The 25,503-nt window shown below is 39.2% G+C and overlaps 1 protein-coding gene across 5 annotated transcripts in view; it reads left to right on the top strand.

The window, feature by feature from the left end:
• Positions 1-25,503, top strand: part of ASH1L (ASH1 like histone lysine methyltransferase) — a 181,797-nt gene that overhangs the window by 247 nt on the left and 156,047 nt on the right. For 2 of the 5 annotated variants that reach the window (XM_077901008.1, XM_077901003.1), the window contains exon 2: positions 12,671-12,824. The exons of 1 other annotated variant lie outside the window; for it this stretch is intronic. The gene's annotated coding sequence lies outside the window, so the exon portion shown is untranslated. Of the gene's footprint in view, positions 1-154; positions 444-12,670; positions 12,825-25,503 lie in introns of those variants that run through there. 2 more of the 5 variants (XM_077901004.1, XM_077901007.1) reach the window with 2 other exon arrangements.

Genomic DNA, 25,503 nt, shown 5'->3' with positions numbered 1-25,503 from the left:
CGGCGTGTGCGGGCGGGCGGGCGCGCGCCGCCGCCCGAGTCGGGGGCGGGGGGGGCCGCGGGGGGGGCGCGGGGAGGGCCTGGTGGGAGGTGGGGGGGCACGAGGCGCCCTTCGCTCGCGCCCGCCCTCCCTCCCGAGCAGCAGCCGCCGCCGCCGCCGCTCTGCCGCCGCCGCTCCCGCCGCCATTTTGGGTTCGCTTTGCGGAGGGGGAGACGATCCCCGTCTTGGTTGCGGGACCGCCTCCCCTCGGTGGCCCTTGCTCGGCCGCATGCCGTTCTCTTCTCCTCGCTCGCCTTTCCGCCGGTCCGTGCACCCGCGGGCCGCCTTCTGACAGGCGGCAGGGATCGGCCGCCGACCCGGGGACGCGGAGGAGCCTGCTGGCGGCCGCCCCCCTTCCCCACTTCCCTGCACTCTCCTCTCGTTCGGCCGCGGCCTCTGACACGGTGAGCATAACCGCCCGCCAAGGCTTCGGGCCTAAGTGCTCCGGGAGCCGGGCGAGCCTCAGCGGCCCGGGAGCCACTGTCAGCTCCCGGACCTGGACCTCTCCGGGGAGCGGCGGCGGGGTGGGGGAGGGGAGGAGGCGAGGGGATCCTGCGCGGACCGGGAAGTCCCTCCCGGCGAGGGGGAAGGGGTGCCCCTGGTGGGCGGGCTCCCGACCCGGGGAGGGGGCGGGAAAGTCGGGAGCGGAGGCGGAGTCGCCCCGGCCCCTGACAGGTCGGCTGGCGCGTCGCGGAGGCGCGGCGGGAGCATCCCCCCCCATCCCACGGCCGCGCAGAGTGGCCCAGGAGGTGGGCTTGGGGTGGGGGTGCTTGACCCGGCACTCTCGGCCCGCGTCGCTGGTGGAAGTTTAACGAATGTTCCTGGTGAGTTTGGACCAGGAGAGCCGTGCTTCTGGTCTGGGAGACAGATGGTGTACTGGTGTGCCGCGGTCGTGTTTGTGTGCACGCGCGGCAGGAAAGTGTTCCGGAGAGTTGGCGCCTGTCCGTGCGAGTGTGCTGGAGTTCCCTCACACGGCACCGCGTTTTTAAAATGAAATCCGGGATGTTCCCTTCCGGAGGTTGTGTGCGTCGTGGAGCTCGGGGCGCAGTGCTTCTGGTCGGGGACGAGTAGTCATGGCGGTGGTGTGCACCGTGTGGCCTCGGCGTGGGGTCGAGCGCGGCCAGTCCTGGTCCCCTGAACAGTTGGTGCCCGGGACGGGGGAGGGGGGGCCGCGGTGTGGACGCCCACCGGGGGAGAAGCCTGTGTGCTTCCGTGGGGTCCTGCATCTCGGTGCGAAGATGGTAGAATGGATGTTTTTTCCAGCTCATAAGAGGCGCAGATTGAGGCATAGATGATTTTTCCAAGGTCACGCTTAAACTTGGCGACAAAGTTGGGGCTGGACCTCCAGTGCTGAGACTACTGGTCCAGGGGTGTGTTCCCCGCAGGCCTCGGGAGGTCCTGTCACCGTCTGAGTCCCCGGTAAGGTAGGGCCACGTGCGACTGGCCGCACGGGATGTGCCAGAGGCTGCGCGTGTCTACACCCATGCCGGGATCCAGGGTGGCCGCTAGGAAACTGGCATCCACGACCACATCATTTCTTGTGTATTAAGGCATCAGCATGACTGATACTTTGCTTCTATACTTGAGGGAGGGAAGTCTTTTAGAGCTTGAACTCGTCCTGGAGCAGCTGTATGGGGCTGGCTGCTCGCTTTATGGGACGGAGGATCTTACTCATTCAGCAGACGTTTATTGAATAATTACTCAGTAAGTGGTCCCTGCCTTAGGCTGAGAATAATCAAGGTGACCCTGTTGAAACAACCTGGGTACATATGAGGGGATTTGGCCTTTGACAGTGGTAGCTGTTAAGTCCAGCAAGGAGGACAAATCAGTGTGGAATTGAAACTAAAACTTTCTAAAAAGTCTGTTCAGTTTGGAGGAAATTTACATATCCTAGACATTTTACCATGAAAGGATACAAGTCTATTTAGCAGTCTAAAACCTTGCATGGCAAGGGGCTCCTGGGTGGCTCAGTTGGTTAGTGTCTGCCCGCTGCTCAGGTCATGATCCCAGGGTCCTGGGATGGAGCCCCGCATTCAGTTCCCTGCTTAGCACAGAGTCTGCTTTTCCCTCTGCCTCTGCTTGTGTGCTCACTCCCTCTTTCTCTCCCAAATCTTTTTAAAAAATAAGAGCGTGGCAATTTTGTGATACAGTATAACCTCTTTTCCTTTTTTTTTTTTTTTTTTTTTTTGCGTTTGTGAGTAAACTTTTTTGGATCTGGGAATTGTTGCTATACGTTGCTGTGAAGATTGGAACTTTTTGGCTGGGCTAAAGGAGTTCTTTAAAGACTAATTTTGCAGTAAGGATTCTGTCAGTGAATAATAGGGAAAAATACTTGACGTAGGATACATTAACTGTATATCTCTGGAAAATAACATGTTTTTGATATGCTAGATTAGTAGTTCTTAAAGGTTTTTTGAATCAGTTATCCTGAGAATCTGTTAAGTGAGCTTAAGCACAATCACACAAATTATGCATACAATTTCAGGAACTTAAATTGTGATGAAGTATAACCTTTTTATATTTAGATCTCATTTGAAAGCCATTTAAAATGCATAGAGCTTTGTTTGGGATGAAGATGATAGGAGTTTAAGGTGAAAGATTTTGTGAATTTTTAGTATGCTGAAAGTAAGGAGAACTTTAAGGTCATGCATTTTATTCTTCACAAACACCTTTTTGCAGTGTTAGTGCATGATTCTGAATTAGGTGGTAAGAAAATATACTGCACAAATATTTATAGTTTTATTCTTTTTCCTTTTTATTCTTAAACTCTTCTCTTTCCAGTTTTGCTTTGGGACTGAAGCTTCTGAAACTCATTTACTGGAGTTTATATTACAACAAATATTATTGACTGAATTCTATACAGGAGACACAAAGATGGGTAATATATGATCTCTGTTCTTGAAGAGATTTTTAATCCAGTTGAAGCTAAGGATTCTGTGATGGTGGAGGCTTTCAAAAGGGGAAGGAGGAGGGAAGAATATTCCTTGAAGCTGAGGTTTCATGACTTAATTGCAGAGTTTTTGCCAATAACTAATTCTTAGGAAGCTATAAAGTCTTCCCACTCTCTGTGCAACTTTGTAGCTATAAGATGTGATTTGGTATCATCTGGTGTTTTTGAAAAGGAGGCATACTTCCCTTGTATTGCTTATCTTGTATTCAGTATATTTCTGTAGTGAATTTGTAATAAAGGTCTTAATGTCATTTTGGGGTGTATATCCATTCAGGAAACATTTCTGAGGTAAAATGCAGTGACCATTTGACAGACTACCCATGAATCTACTACTGGAAATTTAAAATAACTGGATTTTTAAAAGAACGGAATTCAGAAAGGTGTTTTGATAGCACAGATTACAGGATTCTGTAAGATAATGGAAAGATCTGAAGAAAAATGGGCTGATTGTCTCTTCTCTTGATTGCCATGGCCTGTGTATAGGGACGTCATGTAAATTTGTGAAAAGTTTAATATTTTCTGATTTTTTAACTTGGGTAGTAAATTTGTGGGTTTTTAAAATAACACGTATACACGTGTGTAGTGTATATCTGTGCATACAGTTACATATTTATATAGTCTGGGATGTTTGAGATACTTCATAACTTTAAAAACAATCACAAGAAATTATTCAGGATCTTTAAGGATCAGAAGCAATTTTCATGTCATATTCTTGAGTAGTGTTTTAAAATATGAAGCATAACTTCCCTATGTCTTGATAGGCATTATGTCTTTATGGCCTTAGTAGTACCACTTGAGATTTTATCCTAAGTCTTCTTCCAGGACCTACAAATAAAGAAGTGGCAACATTCGGTCCTGCCAAAATGATCTACTTGTCCACTGTGGAGAAGTTTTACCGCATGTGTAGGTGATGCATCTCTAGTTAAACATTTTGTATTGCTGTTTGAGTTATGTTTGTTGGTCTGAGCCCATTGATGACTGCTGTGAAGTCTACTTGTGTCAGCCTTTTTAGAGGCATGTGATGTCCTAAACCTGGTTGCCATAAAAGAGGGAAATTAGTTTTTGTTTTGAGTTATTTTGTTGTTTTAAATTTTTTTCTTTAAATTGTAATTTTTTTTGTTTATATTCTTTTGTATGCAGAGGTTAGCTTTTCATACTTATGATTTGTCTCCTTAGTTAACAATAACTCAATTTTACATTTCATGTTTTAGAAATCAGTGTTTTAGTGACTGCCTCATTGGGGGTTGTTAATGGCAGTGTGATGTTGACACAACATAATAAATTATGGATTTAAGTGATAACAGAAATTTAATACCCTTGTTATTTCAAGAGTTGTATTGTCTTCATGTATATTTGAAGAATCTATAAAATCTTATTTTTGCATTACTTGGTTTTGCTTTTCATAGTTTTTAGTCATTTGGTCTTAGACCTAAGGAAGTTGATGACAGAATTGTATACTTTTTCCATTTTATTTTGTTCCTTTTTTAAGTGTGGAAAATTTAAAACCTACAGATATGAAGAGAATAGTGCAGTGAGTTCTTGTATACTCAACATCCAGCATCAGCAGTTACCAGCACCCAGCTATCACACTGTATCCCTATCTACTGGCCTCTCTGCCTTCTCCTCTGCTTTGGTTATTTTGAAACAAATCTTACAGATATTATATCATTTTATTCATAAATATGTCAGGTGTGCATTCTTTTTACTCTTTAATTATTTCTCCATAGCTAAGTTTTATATAATTTTTAAAACAAAAGTATCTGATGATAAGTGGAATTAAACCATTTCTGATCTATTTTACCTGTCCATAGGGGTTCCCTCTGCAAACTATAAGAAATGAATGGAGTAGAATTAGCCTCACTGCTTTTTAGATGTTTGCATCGAAAAATGCAAACAGATCCTTCGTTTGCCAGAAAAGCTTATCAGCATTTTTCTAATGTACAAGTAAGAAATAATGTATCTCTTATGGTCTTTTTTTTTTTTTTTTAAGTGCTATTGACAAGATGGTAAAAACATTTTCGAGTTCTTGTTCTTGGTTTTCTAACAGGATCTAGTTACCAAAGAAATAAGATAATCCTGCTGATATTGAACAGGAGTTGAATTTGGTCTAAAATCAGCTTGAACGGTATGAAATAACATTGTTTTGAAATTTTTTTTAAAGATTTTATTTATTTATTCATGAGAGACACACACACACACACAGAGGCAGAGACAGGCAGAGGGAGAAGCAGGCTCCATGCAGGGAGCCCGATGTGGGACTTGATCTGGGGTCTCCAGGATTATGCCCTGGGCTGACGGCGGTGCTAAACTGCTGAGCCACTGAGGCTGCCCTGTTTTGAATTTTGAAATTCTAATTGTGGACATTTGAGAGTCCGTTCCATTGCTTCTGTTGTTAAATACAAACTATGATACAGAGCAGGGTAATCATGATGAGTATAGAAATTAGCTGTAGAAAAAGAAAGTATTCCTGTTATTATAAAGGTAAATCAGAATGTAGAGATTTGAAATAATTGTTAGTAAAGTAGAATTTAGCCTTCTATAAAAAGGCTGACAGTTATAATTATGAGTGAATTCTATCAACTAGCAAAACTTTGGTTAATTTATCTTTTGTATCTTATGTTATAGTCCCATAGATCATGAATCTTTGACTTAATCTTGTTTTATATTTCTCATACTTGATCCTTAATCATTCTTCTTATTCTCTTTATGTCCTAAGACCACAGGTGGACAGTGCCAGATTAGAAAGTAGCTATATTGTTGGCTTCTTAATATAAATGACATTATTTAGAATATGGAGGAGATAGTCCTTATGATATGTTTTTTTTTTTTTAATTTTTATTTATTATTGATAGTCACACAGAGAGAGAGAGAGGCAGAGACACAGGCAGAGGGAGAAGCAGGCTCCATGCACCGGGAGCCCGACGTGGGATTCGATCCTGGGTCTCCAGGATCGCGCCCTGGGCCAAAGGCAGGCGCCAAACTGCTGCGCCACCCAGGGATCCCTGATATGTTTTTTTAAATTCAGCACTGCTGAAAATGGCAGCACCAGAATTTAAATACTTACTAATATAAAAAGCCTTTTAGGGCTGGAGAGAATTTAAAAGATTGTCTTTGAAAGAAGAACCTGCTAACTCTGATGTTTGAGAAAATGGAGGAGTGAATCAATCATGTATAATTAGTTATTATACATAATAATTATGTATATTAATGAAAATATGTATAGTATAAAGGCCTTCAAAGAAGATTGGAGGATACAAATCTCAGGTATAGATTTCATCAAGCTAAGTGATAACACATTGGGAAGTTTAAATTTAGATGCAGAAGCATATGAAATAAAAAAGGGTAATCACCTTGAAACTAAAAGGAGAGATATAACTTAATATTGTGTGTGTGTATAATGTTATATGAATGTAGATAAAGTTTAATTCTGTTTAACAAGTATTCTTTCTGTGGCACCTGGGTGGCTTAGTGGCTTGAGCATCAGACTCTTGATCTCAGCTTAGATCTTGATCTCTAGATTATGAGTTCAGGCCCCAAGTTGGGCTCCACGCTGGGCCTGGAGCCTACTTTAAAAAACAAATAAAAACAAGTATTCTTTATGTTCATCTCTCATTCACCCAATTAACATTTTTCTAATGGTTATCTCATTTCCATTTCTGTGCTTATATTGGGAGAAGTTTTTTTTTTCCTTGCCTCAGAAAGTAGTGCATCTAGTAAGAGGAACATCACATTAACAACTACAATATACAGTGTAATACATTTCTCCTAGGTAGAGAAGGGGGAAATTTATTAAATCTGTGGATAGAAAGGAAAGGTTAAGGATAGCTTTCTGCAAGGGAGAAGAACCAAGTCTTAAAGGATAAATACGAGTTACTCAGTAAGGTTTAGAGGGGCCATCTAGGTAGGGAAGGATCACTTGCAAAGGTGTGAAAATGAAAATAACAGCAGAATGAGTTCAAGGGACTGTAATTTGGATTTGTACTTTCCAACTGTTTTCCTGTGTCTTCAGTACTATGTAAAGTTGGGTTTTGTACTTAGAAATCAACAGAATAAAGGTGGAACTGTGTTCCATATACTCTGCTTAGACAAAATAGTACTATGCTGTTATTACTATAGGTAATTTCTAACAGATTAAAATCAAGAAAATAATTGTTTATGTTTTAGTTACTCAGAAAACTTTTACTAGAGTATATTCCACATGTTCAAAATGTTAGTTAATGGGGTATTGATTATTGTAATATGCATCTAGCCAAATAAAAGCATTGTGTAATTGTTCTTCTTAGTAATGAACAAATCTCCCAGCCTTCATATTGGTATATATTCCCTCAATTTGTTGAAAATCCTAAATAGTGATTAAGATGATGGACTCAGAAATCATATTGACTAGGCTCAGATCCCAGTTTTGCTACTTACTGTGTGACCTTTAGCAAAATACTTACGGTCTTTGGTTTTCTTGACTGTAAAATGATGATAATACAGGGCTGTTAAAAGGTTGAACTAGATAATATGTATAATGTGCTTAGCATAATTTATGTCCTGTATCAAGTACATAATACAGATTTGCTATTATTATTAATTTCTCTTATTTCCTAAAAAAAAAAAGAATTTTTGAGCAAAGCAGATGACCTCCCTTATAGGAGGTAAGAATATGCAAAATCCATTTTTGAAAGTATGTATAAACAACTTTGTTACATGTATATGTATTTTTTTCTAATTCTCAACTTATGTTACTTTCCTCACATACAAATTCCATTTTTATGTTTTCTCACTTAACTCTAGAATAGGCCTTTTTTTTTTTTTTTCTTTTTAAGGATTTTATGTTTGAGTAATTTCTACGTACACCCAACGTGGGACTCAAATTTACAGCTGAGATCAAGAGTCACATGCTCTACCAACTGAGCCAGGTACCCCGAGATTAGGCTTCTTACTAAATCAGAGATTTGTCTTCAAGTGAACAAGAAACTATCTTTCAGAGAGAGAGAAAGAGAGAGAGAGAGAGAGAGAGAGACTGACTGTGATCAGTGGGAGGGACAGAGGGAGAGGGAGAAGCTTGCTCCTCACTGAGTAGGGAGCCTGATGCAAGGCTCAATTCCAGGACCTCGAGATCATGACCTGCGCTGAAGGCAGATGCTTAACTGACTGAGCCACCCAGGTGCCCCAGGACAGTTCTCTCTCTTTTTTTATGTTTTAAAGATTTTTTTTTATTTATTCATGAGAGGCACAGAGAGAGGACCAGAGAAACAGGCAAAGGGAGAAGCAAGCTCCTCACAGGGAGCCTGACATGGGACTTGACCCCAGGACCCGGGGATCATGCCCTGAGCTGAAGGCAGGCATTCAGCCGCATTCAACCGCTGAGCCACCCAGGCATCCCATCTCTTTTTAAATCTGATCAGCATTTCCTTTGATTTTTTAGGAGCCCAGTGTATTCTTTCAAAGCAGAACCCATTGCTTTCCCTAAACCACTTTAGTTTATTGAGTGTTTATTATGTACTGGCTTTAGGATACAGTGATGAATGAACAAAATAAGGTCCTTGGGCATTTTCATGTAACTCTCCCAGAACAAGATCTTTTAGTACTGCTGTAATGTGCTGCTTCTATCATATTACATGTGGTTTGAGAAACATATTGTAGAGGTTTCTGTAAAAATGTCTTGAGATATGATGATTTTATGCCAGAGGAAGTCAATTCTAGGACAAAAATCTTTTCCTCTTGAGGTTCTTTAGTGTATGCCTGTGATTTATCCAGGCAGTTCATTGGACAGTTAGTCTTTTGCGATATCAGTAGATTAAGTCCTCGTTCAGAGTCAGATAAAAACTAAAACCAGCATTCTGTCTCTTGTGCCTTCTAACAGAAGGAATATATATATATAGTCTTTCATTCAGTAAATATTAATTGTATGCGTACATTATACCAGGTGCTGTTCTAAGCCCAGGGAATACAGCAGTGAATAAAGCAGTCAAAAATCATTGCTTTCAGGAGCACCTGGCTGGCTCAGTTGGTAGAGTATGCAATTCCTGATCTCTGAGTCTTGCGTTTGAGCCCCATGTTGCATATAGAGATTACTTTATTTTTTTTTAAAGATTTTGCTTATTTTTGTTTTTTTTTAATTTTTTTTTTTTTTTATTTATTTATGATAGTCACACACAGAAAGAGAGAGAGGGAGAGAGGCAGAGACACAGGCAGAGGGAGATGCAGGCTCCATGCACCGGGAGCCCAACGTGGGATTCAATCCCCGGTCTCCAGGATCGTGCCCTGGGCCAAAGGCAGGCGCCAAACCGCTGCGCCACCCAGGGATCCCTAGAGATTACTTTAAAAAATCATTGGTGCTCACTTTCTAGTAAGATAGATATTAAATAAATGGATATGATATTATAGCATTTCCACAATAGGTAGTGTAAAGGAAATGTAAACAAAGTAAAAGGAAGTTCAGTGTTTAAGGTAGTCCTTTGAGGTAGTGGTACTTGAATAGAGACCTGAATGATATGAAGCATCCCATGGAGCTGTCTGGGTTATGAGCATAAGCCCTGAGGCAGTGGTATGTTTGCTGTGTTTAAGAAATAAGAAAGGACTAGAATGGAGTCAACAAGGTAGGGATGAATGATAGGAAACAGGTAGAAGATGGAGCCTGGAGCTATATAACTTAGGGACTTATAAGACTTGACTAAGTGTCTGGAGTTTATTCTAGATTTGATAGGAATCTTGGGAGGTTTTGAGCAGGGAAGTGACTTGATCTAACATATACACTTTGAAAGGCAAGAGTGATGCAACCAGAACAACCAGTTAGGCCATTGTGATATTTGAGGCAACAGATGATTGTGAGTTGAACTTCGGGTGTTATCAGGGAGATGGATTTGGGATATATATATATTTTTGTTTGTTTGTTTGGGATATATTTTTAAAGGTGGGTAGATGATAACTTGGATTGGCTGTGGGGTCTGAGTAAAAAAGTAGTCAAGATTGACTACAATCATGACTGTTGAATTGAACATCATTTACCTGGATTTTGAACACTGGATGGGGCAGGTTGCAGGAGTGCAGAAATTACGAATTTGGTTTGGATGTACTACTGACTTTGAATTTTCTGTTACATGTTTCTGGTTGAGATACTGAGTGGGCAGTTTAATATATAATATCTCAGGATTGGAGCAAATATAAATTTAGTAGTTGATCAGGGTACAGCTGCTATTCAGAGCCATAGGACTTGATGAAATTACCTGGAGAGTGGGTGTAGATAGAGAAGAGGTGAAGTTCTTGGAAGGAATTGTGGGGTATTGACATTTAGAGGCATTTAATCAGTAATGCCAGAGCTGAAAGAATCGTTTGCTCATTTTAGGAATAATACTTTCTTGAGAAATGCTACCAAATACTGATTAGTAAACATAGAGACAAAAATAAAATGGTTGCTGAACAGATTTATTTTTTTATCTGTTAAATAACTTTTTGATGGTGCTGCAGAGATCAGAACACTCATATGAAACTAAAAATCAGAGTCCCTATTTTTACTAGAGTACACTGAAAAGATGGCCAGAATGGTTGTTACTTTCCTAGGTAATCATTGTGGAAGGCAACATAAAGTAAAATAAATATAAACTTACAAAACAATGAAGTTTTGGGGTACCTAGCTGGCTCAGTTGGAGGAGCATGCAGCTTTTTTTTTTTTTTTTTTTTAAGATTTTATTTATTTATTCATGAGAGACACAGAGAGAGAGAGGCAGAGACACAGGCAGAGGGAGAAGCAGGCTCCATGCAGGGAGCCCGATGTGGGACTCAATCCGGGTCTCCAGGATCACACCCTGGGCTGCAGATGACGCCAAACCGCTGCCCCCAACATGCAGCTTTTGATCTCAGGGTGATGCGTTTGAGCCCCATGTTGGGTGTAGAGATTACTTAAACTTTAAAAAAAAATAATAAAATAATAAAGTATAACAAGACAGGAAGCTTCTTACCCATTCACGTGATAACCATTTCTGGCTTTGAAAATTTAGGGAGTGAGATCCAGCTGTCTCCTGTTTTCTTCTTTGGTCTCTCACGAGGCATTGTTAAACCTACCTTTAAAGAAGCTGGTTTTTCATGTGTGGACTTACTGAGTCAACATATCTCATATCTGAGAATACATGTGTAAGATCTGATACTTGAAGGTATTAGGCACTTCATATTATTTAGGTTGACTTACTGTGTATTTTGGGACATCTGGGTTTGGGTAGGGATCTGTTTAAATGTATTTGAGATACCAAAAATATAAAGGAATAGAAATTACAGAATCACAGCATATTGCTTATTTTGTGTGGTTGATTTAAAACTTTTAACAGAAGTCCTCTTCACTACTGCATGAAACTAATACTCTCTTGCTTGAGTATATGACTTCACACTTGCCAATCTACCTCTACCATTAGGAAAATGTAGGGCCCATCTGTTGAGTTGGCACTATGCCTAAAAGGCCAGTAGTTTTGGACTTTGTAGTCCAGGAAGAGAAATTAATTCCAGAACATTAAGGGGAGACATTTCTAATAACGTATTCCCCAGGGTTTATCTGACATCTTGTTGCAATTTTATAGAAATCACCAAAGAGTTAAGGTCCATCATGTATGATTTCTTTTTCCCATGTCAAAGAATCATCACTTGTGTACATTAGAGAGCCATTTCTCTTCCAGGTAAATAAATGGTGTCTGTAAGAAATCACTACAAAGATTTCCAGATAGGTTAGAGGTGATCTTCTTAAGAAGAAACTGAGATGTTTAAGACCGTAATATGATTTGGGGTTCAGATAAGCGTCTAAAACTATTTCTAGATGAATCTGTTCCCATAAACATCTGGAAACTGTTCACTGAGGCTTAGAACTTAGATGGTTCAAAATGGCCATCTTCTGGTTTCCTGAGTATCCTTCTGTACTGTACATTTGACGCTGGCCTCAAAAACAGATCATAACTCCGGTGGTGGTGGTGGTGGTGGTAGTACTAGTAGTACTAGCGGTAGCAGCAGTAGTAGTAGTAATGGTAGTAGTAATTATGGGCCCCATTGAGAATATAACGAAATCTTTGTATCCTTTCTCAAAAAGTGCACATATACATGTAAAATTTTTTATAAATTTTAGGAGTTTTTAGGTAATTTTGGTTGTAGGCCAACATTCCTTGTTTCATAGGCCTCTTAATTATGAATGTCATGGAATGACAGTTGCATTCTTTACCTGTTCCTCGACAGAGATTGCTCTTAAAAACAGAAGTTAACTCATATAAGGACAGTGGTGGTTGTGGAGAATAGTATTAGTAAATCTTTGCTGGATTGTCATCCACCTACTTTTCCCTTTCATCATTTTGGTAATAAAGTAAATTCTGGAGGATCATCAGTTAAAGCAGCATACCAGTGTTAGAATGGCAGGCTGAGTATAAGAAAAGCAATTCTTCAAATGGGTAAAATGGCAGCAAAGTGAGAATTCCCGCTCTGTGCCCCACTCCTGATTGGCTTCCTGGCTACATCCCACCCACCTTTCTGAATGTTTCTCAACCCAGACCTGACCATGTCTCCTGGCAGAATAGACTGCCTAGCTCTTTCTTCAAGATCCTGCCAACCACTTCAGCTTTGTGTCTTCTTGGGTCTCTTACCCTTGTGCTTCAGCTGTTTGGAACCGTTGCCATTCCCAAACACAGTTTGTTTATATCTCCATGACTTTCATGTTCCTCTCAGTGCCTGGCTGCTTAGAGAACACCTACCCATCTTCTGAGACAAAGTTCAACTTGATGCTGAGAAGCCTTACCCGGCCACCTCCCCTCTTTTGGTGAACAATATGCACTCATTTCTCTTTGGCATATACCTAGGAGTGGAATTGCTGGGCCACAGGGTAAGCCTATTTTTATCTTTAGTTAATATTGTCAAACAGTTTTCCAAACTGATTGTATGACTTTGTAACTGTACCGGGAATGTGTAGGTATTTCTTTTGTTCCACACCTTCACCAACATTTGTTGTCATTCTTTTTAATTTTAGCCATTTTATTGGGTAATAGTATTTCACTGTGGTATTGATTTGCATTTCCCTGATTATTGGTGAGGTTGAGCATCTTTTAGTGCCTGTTGGATATCTGGGTATCTTTGTGAAGTACCTACTCTTAATAAATATTCTGAATGCAATCCTTTTCTCCAGTATATGCATTGCACATAACATGATCCAATGTGTGGCTTGCCTTTTCACTCTCATGGTTTGTTTTGATAAACAGAAGTTCATATTTTTTATAAAGTCCAGTTTATCTCCCCCTCTCCCCTTAAAAGAGGAATGGTGTTCTATTTGAGGAGGTATGTAATTAGGAGTGGGGGAAATGGAGAATTCCATACCAATAGGTATGAAGTTTCAGTCAAGCAAGATGAATAAGTTCTGGAGATGTGCTGTACAGCATTGTGCCTATAGTTAACAGTACCATATTGCATACTTAAAAATTTTAAGAGGGTAAATCTCGTGTTACGTGTTCTTAACTACAGTAACATCATAAAAAAAGATGTGTGTAGTAAGTGGTACTTGATTGAATGGAAATGAACAGGAGAGGAGTGTTTTAAGAAAATAGCTGGACAGTAGAAGAATAATGGAGTTAGAAAATATGTCCAGAGTTAATTGGTTTACTTTGCTTAATTTCATGTAGATATGAATATAATAAGACTTTGAGAGGTATGGACATATGGTAGCTATGTGTATTTCAGATCTTTTTTTTTTTTTTTTGTATTTCAGATCTTTTAAAAAATATGTTCTTACTGGATTTTTGTTTAGTTATAAAACGAATATAAATTCTGTAATAAGTCAAGAAAAAATACTTAGAATTTTATTTCCTTTTTACTTCCAGACCTTTACCCCTAAAGTAACCAGTGCTGTCAGCTGATGTATAATCATTTGTATTTATTTCTGTTATGCATACAAATACGTATATTTTCCTATTTTTATACATGTAACATCATGCTTGTTCTTTTACTGAAAAAAGGCAGACACAGTTCTGTGTGTGTGTGTGTGTGTGTGAGAGAGAGAGAATGTATATATATTTAACTTTTTTGGTATGGCCACATTAAGCAGTGCTGCAATATATAATTTATTAATGCTTTTGTTTTTCTATGATAGAGTCTCAAAAGTAGAATTGCTGTTGAAGTCAGAGAGTATGTAAAACTTAAAATTGTCATAAATGCTGTAGATCTTGCTTTCCACAATAAATGATGGTGGCCACTAGTGTTTATTTTCCTATATACTTTGCTAGTATTCTTTTTTTTTTTTTTTTAAGATTTTATTTATTCATGAGAGATAGAAAGAGGCAGAGACACAGGCAGAGGGAGAAGCAGGCTCCATGCAGGGAGCCCGATGTGGGACTTGATCCCAGTAGTCTGGGGTCATGCCCTGAGCCAAAGGCAGACGCTCAAACCGCTCAACTAGTGTCCCGCTACTATTAGTTTTTATCAGTGTATTAAATTTCAACCAAACTGATGAGTGAAAATGGTCTTATTTTAACTCATACCTCCCTGGCTATTATTGATGTGATGTCTCTTTCTGTTTCTTCTTGATTATTACCATCTCTTCTATGATTGCCTGTGCACATCTCTCATATCATCTTATAGAATAACTCTTAACCATACTGATCTGTGTTTTTATGTAATCAAATCTGTCAGTATTTTCCGTTTTGGCTTCTAGTTTCTTGATTTGCTCAAGGTTTCTCTACAGGGACACCTGGGTGGCTCAGTGGTTGAGCGTCTGCCTTTGGCTCAGGGCATGATCCCGCAGTCCCAGGATTGAGTTTCCACATCAGGCTCCCGGCATGGAACCTGTTTTCCTCCCTCTGCCTGTGTCTCTGCCTCTCTATCTCTCATAAATAAACAAATAAAATCTTAAAAAAAAATTATAGAAAGGTTTCTCTACAATAGGCTATAGAAATATTCACAAATATCCCTCAAGTACTTTCATTTTTGCATACAGCTCTTTAATCCATGAGGAAATTATATTTGTGTATAACATGAAGAATGGATCTGACTTTGTTTTCTCCAAATGAATAGCCAATTAGGTCAACACATAGCAACATATGTCATATAAATCAGCTTGTTGCCACGTTGAAAGCTATAATTGAACGTTTTTGCAGGATTACCACTAACCCATATTTTGTTTTTACACAAGGAAAGGAACACCTTCCACAAGATACCTTATTTTGGTCTGCCAGAAAATTTTAAATGGCATTGAGATGCATTTAGTGTCCTATAAAATTCATTAATTTAAAGTGTACAATTCAGTGGTTCTTGATATATTCACATAGTTATTCAGCCACCACCACTACCTAATTTTAGAACATTTGATCTTGGTGTCCGTTAGCTAGCAGTCTCCCCATCCCAGACATTCCCCTTTTCCCGTATCCCTAGGTAGCCACTAATCTACTTGCTTTCTCTTTGGATTTGCCTTTTTTGGACATTTTGCATAAATGGAATAATATAATTTGTTGTATTCTAGAACTAGTGTGTCTTTCATTTAGCATAATGTTTAAGATTCATCTTAAACCTTATTATAATATGTACCAGTGTTTCATTCCTTTTTTTTAAATATGTACCAGTATTTCATTCCTTTCTTATTTTTTTTTTTTTTTAAGATTTATTTATTAGAGCACATGTGAGTGTGGGGAAGGGCAGCAGGAAAGAATCTCAAGCAGAATCCCTACTGAGGGCGGATCCCAACAAAGCCTCTATCCCAGGACCCTGAGATCATGACCTGAGCTAAAATCAAGAGTCGGACACAGACTGAGCTACCTAAGTGCCCCAGACTTCATTTTTTTGTTGTTGTTGATGAATGACATTCCATTGTATGGATCATGTTGCTGTGAACATTTGTATACAACTTTTCTGTGTACCTGTGTTTTCATTTTTCTTGGGTATATACCTAAGCAGTAACTTGCTGAGCCATCTGGTAACTCTATTTAACCTTTTGAGGAACTGCCAAACTGTTTCCAAAGTGTCTGTACCATTTACATTCCTACTCATTTCTCCACAGAAAATTTTTATAAAAATCAAATGCAAGATATTTACAATGTGAATGGTGCCCTTTTGAATTGGCCCTTTTGTTTAGTGTGAAACCATGTGCCTTGTCCCTGAGTTCACAGTCTCTAACTAAGCATATAACATTCAAGGATGTGAGTGTTAAGAGACTTACAGAATGCCACATGAGCACTCATCAGGGAGCTCTCTCTTGGTCCAGCAGGGAAATGACATAATCAGATTATTTTTTAATCCTATTTCTAGCTACATCTTAGAGAAGGGATAGAAGAACAAGGTAGATATGCAGAGAAGTTAGAAAGCTGCTGTATTTTATATATATATATATATATGGTTCATGTTGGGATTAAGGGAGTGAGAGGAATCAAGGATGACTGCCAGGTTTCTGACTTAATCAACTGGTGGTACTATGCTTCCTTGGCTAATATGATATATCCTAAGAAATAGGATGGTCATCTGTAAGATGTATGATTAAAAAGTATGAAAACTAGGACAAATTAAGATGCATGATGTGCTGTATTTTTTTTTAAGTCTTATACAGTTAATTGATACCTGTTTTTTTTTTTTTTTACTGTTGAGAATTAGAACAATGATTACAGTCTCTTTGTTTGATAAAGACCACAGAGAAAACAAAAATTTATCACAGATGAGACAGACTAGACTTATTTTAAGCCTAAAATCTACCAGCATTGTTCAATCTGCAATGTGGTAATTTTAGATAAGTGTACTTACCTAAAAAAAGAAGAGTTATTCTTACATATTAGAGTTAAGATAAATTATCTTTCTTATTAAATTGGAAAAAAATATAAAACTCCATTATATATTTTATACAGTGCTATCATACAGCCTTCCTCTCTATATGTTGTGTACATGTGTTCCTAGCTGTTGGCTTGACCTTTCCACTTAAATGTTTCACAGATATCTAAAATTTAATATACTTACTGAACTCTTAATCTCCCCTTTTCTGTCTCATCCCAGTAGACAGCTTTTATAATGTCAGCCCCATGAGGTCAGGAATTTTTATGTTTTTGCACTGCTATATCCCCAGTTCCTGTTACATAATAGGCAATTGGTAAATAGTTGTTGATGGAATGTTTAAGTGGTACCACCATACCTATTCACCAGTTGCTTAAGTCTTCAGTTCTCTCCCTCCTTTCCTACATCTTGCTGACAAATCGAATCAGTTATGCCTTTGAACTCTCAATGCATCCGTTTTTCTTGTTTCCAGTGCTATTTCCCTAATCTGTGAATTTTATAATTGATATTCCAGAATCAACTTCTGTCTTTCTTCCTTTTTCAAGATTTTATTTATTTTAGAAATAGTACGAGTTGAGAGAGGGACAGCAGGATAGGGAGAGAATCTCAAGCTGACTCCAAGCTGAGTCAGTCCAACTCCAGACTGGATCTCATGACCCTGAGATCATGACCCCAGCTGAGTCACACAGGCACCCCAACTTTTGCTGTCTTTCTAATCATTCTTCCACAGCAGCCAGAGAGGTTTTCTTCAAGTATAAACTGTATCTTATTATTCTGCTTCTCAGAGCTGCTTTTTGGATTCCAGTGCTTGAGGAAGCCCAACAAGGCTCTTTGAAAGCTATTTTCATTTATCTTTCCACTTTTGTTTTGTGCTGTCCCCCCTTTGGTTTATCTGCTGTTAATCTTTACAATCTCAGGGACTTTTTATACATACTATTCCCTATTTTTAGAACACACTTACCTCTACATTTTGCCCTGCTGTTTCCTACTCAAACTAGGCTTCAGCTTAAAGTTAACTGTTTTTCTAAGATATGTTCCCTATCCCTCCAAGTTTCCTTGATATACTACCTCATATAGATAATACCTTCACATCTATAATGTTACAATTGCATAGTTAAGTAGTCATTTATTGGCCTCCCCCTCTAAAATTTAAAGTTCCCAAGACCTAGAACCATACTGTATTACTTATAGCTATTTCTATAGTGGTTGTCACAAAATACATCCTTTGTATTTTAAATATATTCTCAAAATATATTTTGAGGCTCTCAAAATATTCATTGAATGAAGGGATAGATTAAGAATGATGAACACATAAAGGAAATGATATAATGGTTGCACAGGTAGTTGGAGAGCCAATAGAATGTGTGATTATAGAAGGCAAGTAAGAATTTCAAACAGCAAGTATGCTACATATAAGAGAGAGGAGTGATAAGACCAGGAATAATAAAAATGCTCTTTGGGAGGCAGTATAACATAGTATTTGAAAGGAGCCAGACAGACCTGGGCTCAACCTTTTATTGATTATTAACTGTTTTTTTTACATCTCTGAAAATGGAATAATTATAGTAATTGAGATAATCTATATAATGCATTAGCATAGAACTTTGCACATACTAAGAGCTCAGTAAATTTTTAGATATATATTTTTTTGGTTTTCTTTTTTTTTTTTTTTTTTACATATGCTGCATCCACTATAAGGACTCAATTTTGTAGTATTTAAAAAATATGTAGTTGATTTTATTTTTATTTTTTATTTTTTTCAAGATTATTTGTTCATTTATTCATAGAGTGAGAGAGAGACACAGGCAGAGAGAGAAGCAGGCTCCATGCAAGGAGCCCGACATGGGACTCCATCCCAGGTCTCCAGGATCACACCCCGGGCTGCAGGCGGCGCTAAACTGCTGCGCCACTGGGGCTGCCCATTTTTATTTTTTATTCATGAGAGACACAGGCAGAGAGAGAGGCAGAGAGAGAAGCAGGCTCGCTGCAGGGAGCCCAACGTGGTACTCGATCTCAGGACCTCAGGATCATGCCCTGAGCTGAAAGCAGATGCTCAACCGCTGAGGCACCCAGGCATCCCAATTAGTAATTTTCTAAAAAGTTTGCTCACAGCTAAAATGATCGCAGCAAAAGGACTTCATGCTATAGATTTAGTGTTAGTTTCCCTTGAATTTGGACTAGATTGTTCTGGATTGTTTTAGTGATTTAAATATATCCTATAAATCCCAAAGTTGCCTGTGAGATGAATATTGAATTTGTCTCTTAAAGCAAAGAGATTCTAGCAGTCCTTAGTTCTGTTTCTCCTAGTAACTGTATTTTGACTTGAATATATTGTAGTAGTCACCAGAATACATTTTGTAACAACGTGGCATTCTTATTCCTGGACAGCATACCTAGATTATATAGATACCTTTCCAAAAACTTAAAGAGTATCATTCACAAAGAACACTGCTTTCAAAGTTCAGAATCAGCATTCCGGCAGCTGGTGTAGGGATTGGTTTTCAAGCAGTTTACATTTAGCAGATAAAAAGCATTCTATGTTGTGAAGTATCTTCAGAATTTGGATTTATCTTTACTAGAAACACTTAAATTTGGTATGTAGTGTTTGCCCATCATGCTTTTCCAGTCTCACTGCCTAGATGGGTTCACAAAATATGCCCTTCGGCATATTATTCCTCTTTGATCAAGTTAGGGAAGCATAATGTTTCTCTATTCTTACAAACATTTCTGGGGTAGTGATCAGTGTTGTCAAATTAATTCTTTTTTGGTTTATTGGTATTCTATTTATATAATCTGTGTCACTCAGATTCAATTTTTCCATTTTAAAGTGAAGAGAATCATGCTCTCCAAACCCTTCTCTGGAATGTGTTAAAAGTGACTAAGTGCTGGTGTAAATGCTTTTGAGTTCTTTGGAGGAAATACTGAAATTCTGCTTCACTTTTATACGTGTATATTAAGAGTTCTGGAATTCCTTTATTATGAATAAATTGCAGGGAAAGTTTAAAATGTGTGTGTTTCTGAGTGAATATTATAAAAGCAGTTATTTTTGTGTAAATTATTTGTTTTTATTTTAGGACAGATTTGTTTTCATGACTAACCAAAAAAATATATGACAGGTCTGTCAATTCACCTAGTAACATGAAACACAGGATGGGTATTAATTTTTTTTAATATATATATTTTTTTGTTTGACAGAGAGATTGCAAGAGTGAGCATAGCAAGGGAGTGGCAGAGATAGAGGGAGAAGCAGGCTCCCTGCTGAGCAGGGATCAGAATCATGACCTGAATGCAGATGCTTCACCAGCTGAACCACCCATGAGCCTAAGATGGGTATTAAAAATTAAAACATGTGCCTGGGGGGCTCAGTTAAGTGTCCAACTCTCTCTCTCTCTCTCTCTCTCTCTCTCTCTCTCTTTTTTTTTTTTTTTAAGATTTATGTATTTTAGAGAGACAATGTCAGAGAGTCAGAGAACAAGGAGAGGGACAGAAGGAAAGGGAGTGAATTGTCAGCAGCCTGAGCTTGGAGCCAGACGTAAGGCTTGATCTCATGACCTGAGCTGAAATCAAGAGTCAGATGTTTGATCAGCTGAGCCACCCTGGTGCCCCAAGTGTTTGACTCTTGACCTCAGGGTCGTGAGTTCAAGACTTATGTTGGATTCCACTCTGGACATGGAGCCTACTTAAGTAAGAAACAAGAAAGAAGATTTAAGAAAAAACGGGAGAAAAGAACTAGAAAAGGAACATATTAAAGCTAGTAATGTAGGGGCGCCTGAATAGCTTAGTAGTTAAGCATCTGCCTTGGGCTCAGGTCATGATCCCAGGGTCCTGGAATCGAGTCCCACATTGCATCAGGCTCCCTGTTCAGTGGGGAGTCTGCTTCTCCCTCTCCCTCTCCCTCTGCCTGCCACTCCCCCTACTTGTGCTGTCTTTCTCTGTCAAATAAGTAAAATCTTAAAATATATATATGTATATCACAAAAAACATGCCATTAATTCAAATAATTATTGAACACCTCTTATATGCCAGGTACAGTTCTAGGTGCTAGGACATTACATTGAACTAAACTGACAAAAATCTATTTCCTGGTGGATTTTACATCCCAATGGAAAGATATCAACAATAAATAAATACATTGTACATCAGATGGTGAGAAGAGTCATGTAGAAAAATAAAACAGGACAGAGTGTTAGGAGAAGATGGTGAGATGAGTGTTTTTCTGTTTTACAAAGGACTGTCAGGGACTGCCTGTTCTGTAAGGTTACGTTTAGGCAAACGTGAAGGACATGAAAGAGCAAACCATGCAGTTGTCTACGGAAAGAGAATTCTCATCAAGCAGAATAATAATTGCAAAGGGCCTGCGGTAGGAGTATTTTTCTTTACTTGAGAAACAGAAGGAGACCCGTGCCCCCCCTTCTTGGAACTAAGTGGAGATTTTGGTAATAGATGGAAAGGAGGTAGAGAGGATTGTATGCCAGAGTAAAATAGGGCCTTTAGACCATTGTAAGGACTTTGACTTCTGCTTTGAGTGAGATGGGAAGCCATTGAAAGGGTGTTAAGCAGAGGAGTGAGATGATCTGATACGAGCTTTAGAAGGATCACCTGGCTGCTGTGTTGAGAAGACTGTAGAGAGCTACAAAGGGCTGAAGCAAGGAGCCAGTGAAGACTTTTGCAGTAGACCAGGTGAGATGTTATTACTTGGATCTGAGTGGTAGTGGTCAAATTAGCAGGAAATAGGTTGTCCATGTATTTCAAAGCTAAGGAAGACTTTGCCGACTAAATGGACACGTGAGGCAAGAGAAAAGAATTAAGGGTGATTAGGAATTTTTAGTCTAAATACTTCTAGCTGGAGTTGCATTTATTTATTGAGATGAGGCAGCCTGTGGGATGAGCACATGGGGGGATGAGGGAGAAGATGAGTTGGTTTTAGACATGCTAAGCTTGCGGCGCCTAACTAGTAGACATCTAGGCATTGTGTCAAGTAGGCATTTAGAGTTATAGGAGTCTAAAGTTTGAGAAAGGTGTGTGTGCCTATGATAGAAATTTTTGAATCAATAATGTTAGATGGAATTTAAGGCCAGAAGATTAGATTTGGTTTATGTAGCAAGTAGATGTAGTAGATAGGCAACAGAAGAGCATACCCTGGGGTGCTCCAGTGTTTAAAGTTTGGGGAGAAAAGAAAAAACTAGCAAAGGAGACTGAGGTTGATTAGCCAGTAAGGCAGAAGAATCCAGAGAGGGCTCTTGTGCAGAGATGAAGGGGCTGTTCTGCTGTGTCACATTCTGTAGCTAGGTTGTGTGGACAACTAAGAACTCACTGGTGTACTTAGCAGTGTTGAGTACATTGGTGACCTTGACCAGCACTTTCTGTGGAGAGATGGTGGTAGAAGTGTGATCAGTGCATTCCAGAGGAAAAAGACAAGGATATAGAGATGGTGAGAATGGACTACTACTCTTTGAAGAAGTTTTGTTGTACGGGACAGGGACAGAGAAATGGGAAGCTGGTAGAAGATACGGGGTCAAGAGTTTTCTTAGATGAGAAATATTGTACTGTGTTTTCATGCTGATAGGCATCATCCAGAGGAAAAATGAGAAATGGATGTTGCAAGGGAGAAAGGATAGGTTGCCCAAATAAAGCTCTTGAGAATGCAAGGTGGATAGGATTCAGTGCTCAAGTGGTGGGGTTGGAGATGTATAAATATAGATATTTCTTTAATTGTCTCTACACCTAGTGTGGAGCCCAACTTGGGGCTTGAACTCATGACCCTGATATTAAAACCTGAGCTGAGACCAAGAGTTGGATGCTAAACTGACTGAGCCACCCAGGCACCCCAGTATATTATGATAGTAGGGAAGGCAGAATCTATAGGAGCAGACACCAGGAGGTGGGTAGGTATGCAGTATAGTGGAAGCCTGTGGCAGTTGTCTTCTGATTGTTTCTACTGCCATCATCAGATTGGAAGCAAAGTCAGTGAGGGTGGAGACAACTTGAGGTAGTTGTATAGGAGAGTGGTGGGTTAGGGAAACACGTTTTAACACTAAAGGCCCAGTTGAGGTTAGCATTTAGGAATGTAAAATGAGGGATGCCTGGGTGGCTCAGTGGTTGAGCGTCTGCCTCAGGGCATGATTCATGAATCTGGGATCAAGTCCCACATCAGGCTCCTTGAATGAAGCCTGCTTCTCCCTCTGCCTGTGTCTCTGCCTCTCTCTCTCTCTCTCTCTCTGTCTCATGAATAAATAAAATCTTTAAAAAAAAAAAAAAAAAGGAATGTAAAATGAGATCAGTGAACCTGATTGTTTTCCTTAGACCAGCTTTGATGGTACAGAGAAGAGGTAGAAGACATAATTTTGAAGCTGTGACTGGTACAATTAAGATATTGTGAATTTGTTGAAAACCACCTCTATAAAATACATATAATAAACATATACAAAAAAAAGAAAAAACTTGTATATGGGACTCTCATTCTAACACAAGATGAAATCATATACGAAAAGAGAGGGACGCCTGGGTGGTTTGGTGGTTGAGCGTCTGCCTTTCACTCAGGGTGTGATCCCGGAGTCCCGGGATTGAGTCCCACATTGGGCTCCGTGCATGGAGCCTGCTTCTCCCTCTGCCTGTGTCTCTGCCTCTCTCTGTGTGTCTCTCATGAATAAATAAAATATTTGAAAAGAAAAGAAAGGAGAAACATTTTCTACATGCCAGACATTATGTTAGAGGCTATGGGGGCCTTAAAATTCATTCAGCTATTTATTGGGTACTAATATATGTGCTGCTCATTGTTCTGGATGCTGGGGAAATAGTGGGGAACAAGCCAGAAGAGGTCCCTACCCTCATGAAACTTACACTGTAACTATAATCTTATTTGGAGATGTGGTTGACATATGTGGAGCAAGAAAAAAAAAACTGATTACTCAAATTGTGATCCTATTGGATAGTAGGTATTTAGGGAAGGATCTGGTCAGTGCAAGCTTAATTAAAAATAAGTGTGAGACTAGATGTCCACAAACCATCATACAAAAGTTCGGGTTTTTTGGTTCTATTTTTTTTGTGTGTGTGTTTTTTATTTTTATTTTATTGAAGTTCTATTTGCCAACATATAGTATGACACCCAGTGCTCCTCAGGTGCCCTCCTCAGTGCCTGTCACCCAGTCACCCCATCCCCCCACCTACTACATTTTTTTTTTTTTACTTTTAGAAAGACAATGTAGTGATGCTTAGAGTAGCACTCCTTCATCAAGCACATTAATACTTTTACATTAAAATGTATGACTATTCACAAAAATTGTGGTAATTAAGACCAAATGGATCCAGATCAGATCTGGTCAGATTTTGTCACTAGTGAGTTAGGAAAAATCTTGTGGTTCTCTGAGTTTTAAATTTCAGGATTTGAACCCATCGTGGATAAAACAGGACTTTGTACTTTTGGAGGGAAGGAAAGCACATGGCACAGAAGCAGAAATGAATTTGATTTGTTAGGGACGGTAAGGGAAACTGAATTGACAACATCATAGGGGATGTGTGTTAGGAAGTAAGGACCAACAAGGTTGAATACTTAAGAGCTGGATTATGAAAAGCCTTGAAAACTATTGTGAAGTGTTAATCTGTAAAGCAGTAGACAGCAAGAATTGTCAGCTGATTGGAAGATTATCCTTGTGACTGAAAAGAGTAGGAACAAACTGAAGAGTTGAGTCATTGGCCAGTATTTGTCAAGTACTTAATATACTGCTAACTGCTATTATTTGTAATAATAACTAATTGTTGGTATCTTCTCTCAAACCCTTGCTGTATTGCCAGTCATCAGCTTAATGCATTTTACTTACATTCCTTGTAGAAATTGTGAAATAGTTACATGGTCTTTGTCTTTGAGAATTTTATAATCTTGTTGTACAGAAATGTCTTAAGGTTCATAGTTTACGAAATATACATAGTTTCATAAATGGAATGTTCTAAGGAATAGGATCTTCAGGACGCCTGGGTGGCTCATCAGTTGAGCGTCTGTCTTTGGCTCAGGGCGTGATCCTGGTCCCGGGATCGAGTATTTAGAATAAAGACTAGTCTGTCAATCCTCAAGAATAGTGAATTGTTTTGGTTTTGTATTGACTAGTCAGCCTTTTGATTATATGGTAATCTGGTTTCCTGAGGATCTTTATGAGAAGAAGTTTGCCCTGTGTAGATTATTTAGATTCTCAGGTAAGGTGTACATCTGTTGAAAATAATAATTTGCTTGTTTAAAAATATTTTATGATTTAGGAAAAGAGTATGGATTTGGGGAATTAAAATGTCCACTGACTATTTGCTATTAGGAAAACTTGTAAGATTAAATTTGTGGTTTTCAGAATTTTTATAACAATTGTTATAAATGATTTGTATAACAACTTTTTAGTATTTGTCTTTCTCACTAGAGTATAAGGCTTGTAAATTTAGGAACTGGGTCTGTTTTGCCAAGTACTGTATTACCAGATTATTATACAATGCCTGACACATGATAGGAGCCCAGAAATATTTTTGAATGAATGAGTGAGTGTATGAATTCAGAGTTGAATTGTACACCAGCAGCAAAGAATTCTTGCCTAAGAGTCCTCATCTGGGGGCACCTGGGTCGCTCAGTGGTTGAGCGTCTGCCTTTGGCTCAGGGCGTGATCCGGGGTCCTGGGATCGAGTCCCACATCAGCCTACCCGCAGGAAGTCTGCTTCTTCTCCTGCCTATGTCTCTGCCTCTTTCTGTTTCTCTCTCGTGAATTAATAAATAAATATTTTTTTTCAAAAAA

The sequence above is a fragment of the Canis aureus genome, chromosome 6, assembly GCF_053574225.1.
Source record: "Canis aureus isolate CA01 chromosome 6, VMU_Caureus_v.1.0, whole genome shotgun sequence".
Lineage (NCBI taxonomy): Eukaryota > Metazoa > Chordata > Mammalia > Carnivora > Canidae > Canis > Canis aureus.
The sequence above is the reverse complement of the archived record's forward strand: the minus strand, read 5'-3'. Positions and strand labels throughout refer to the sequence as shown.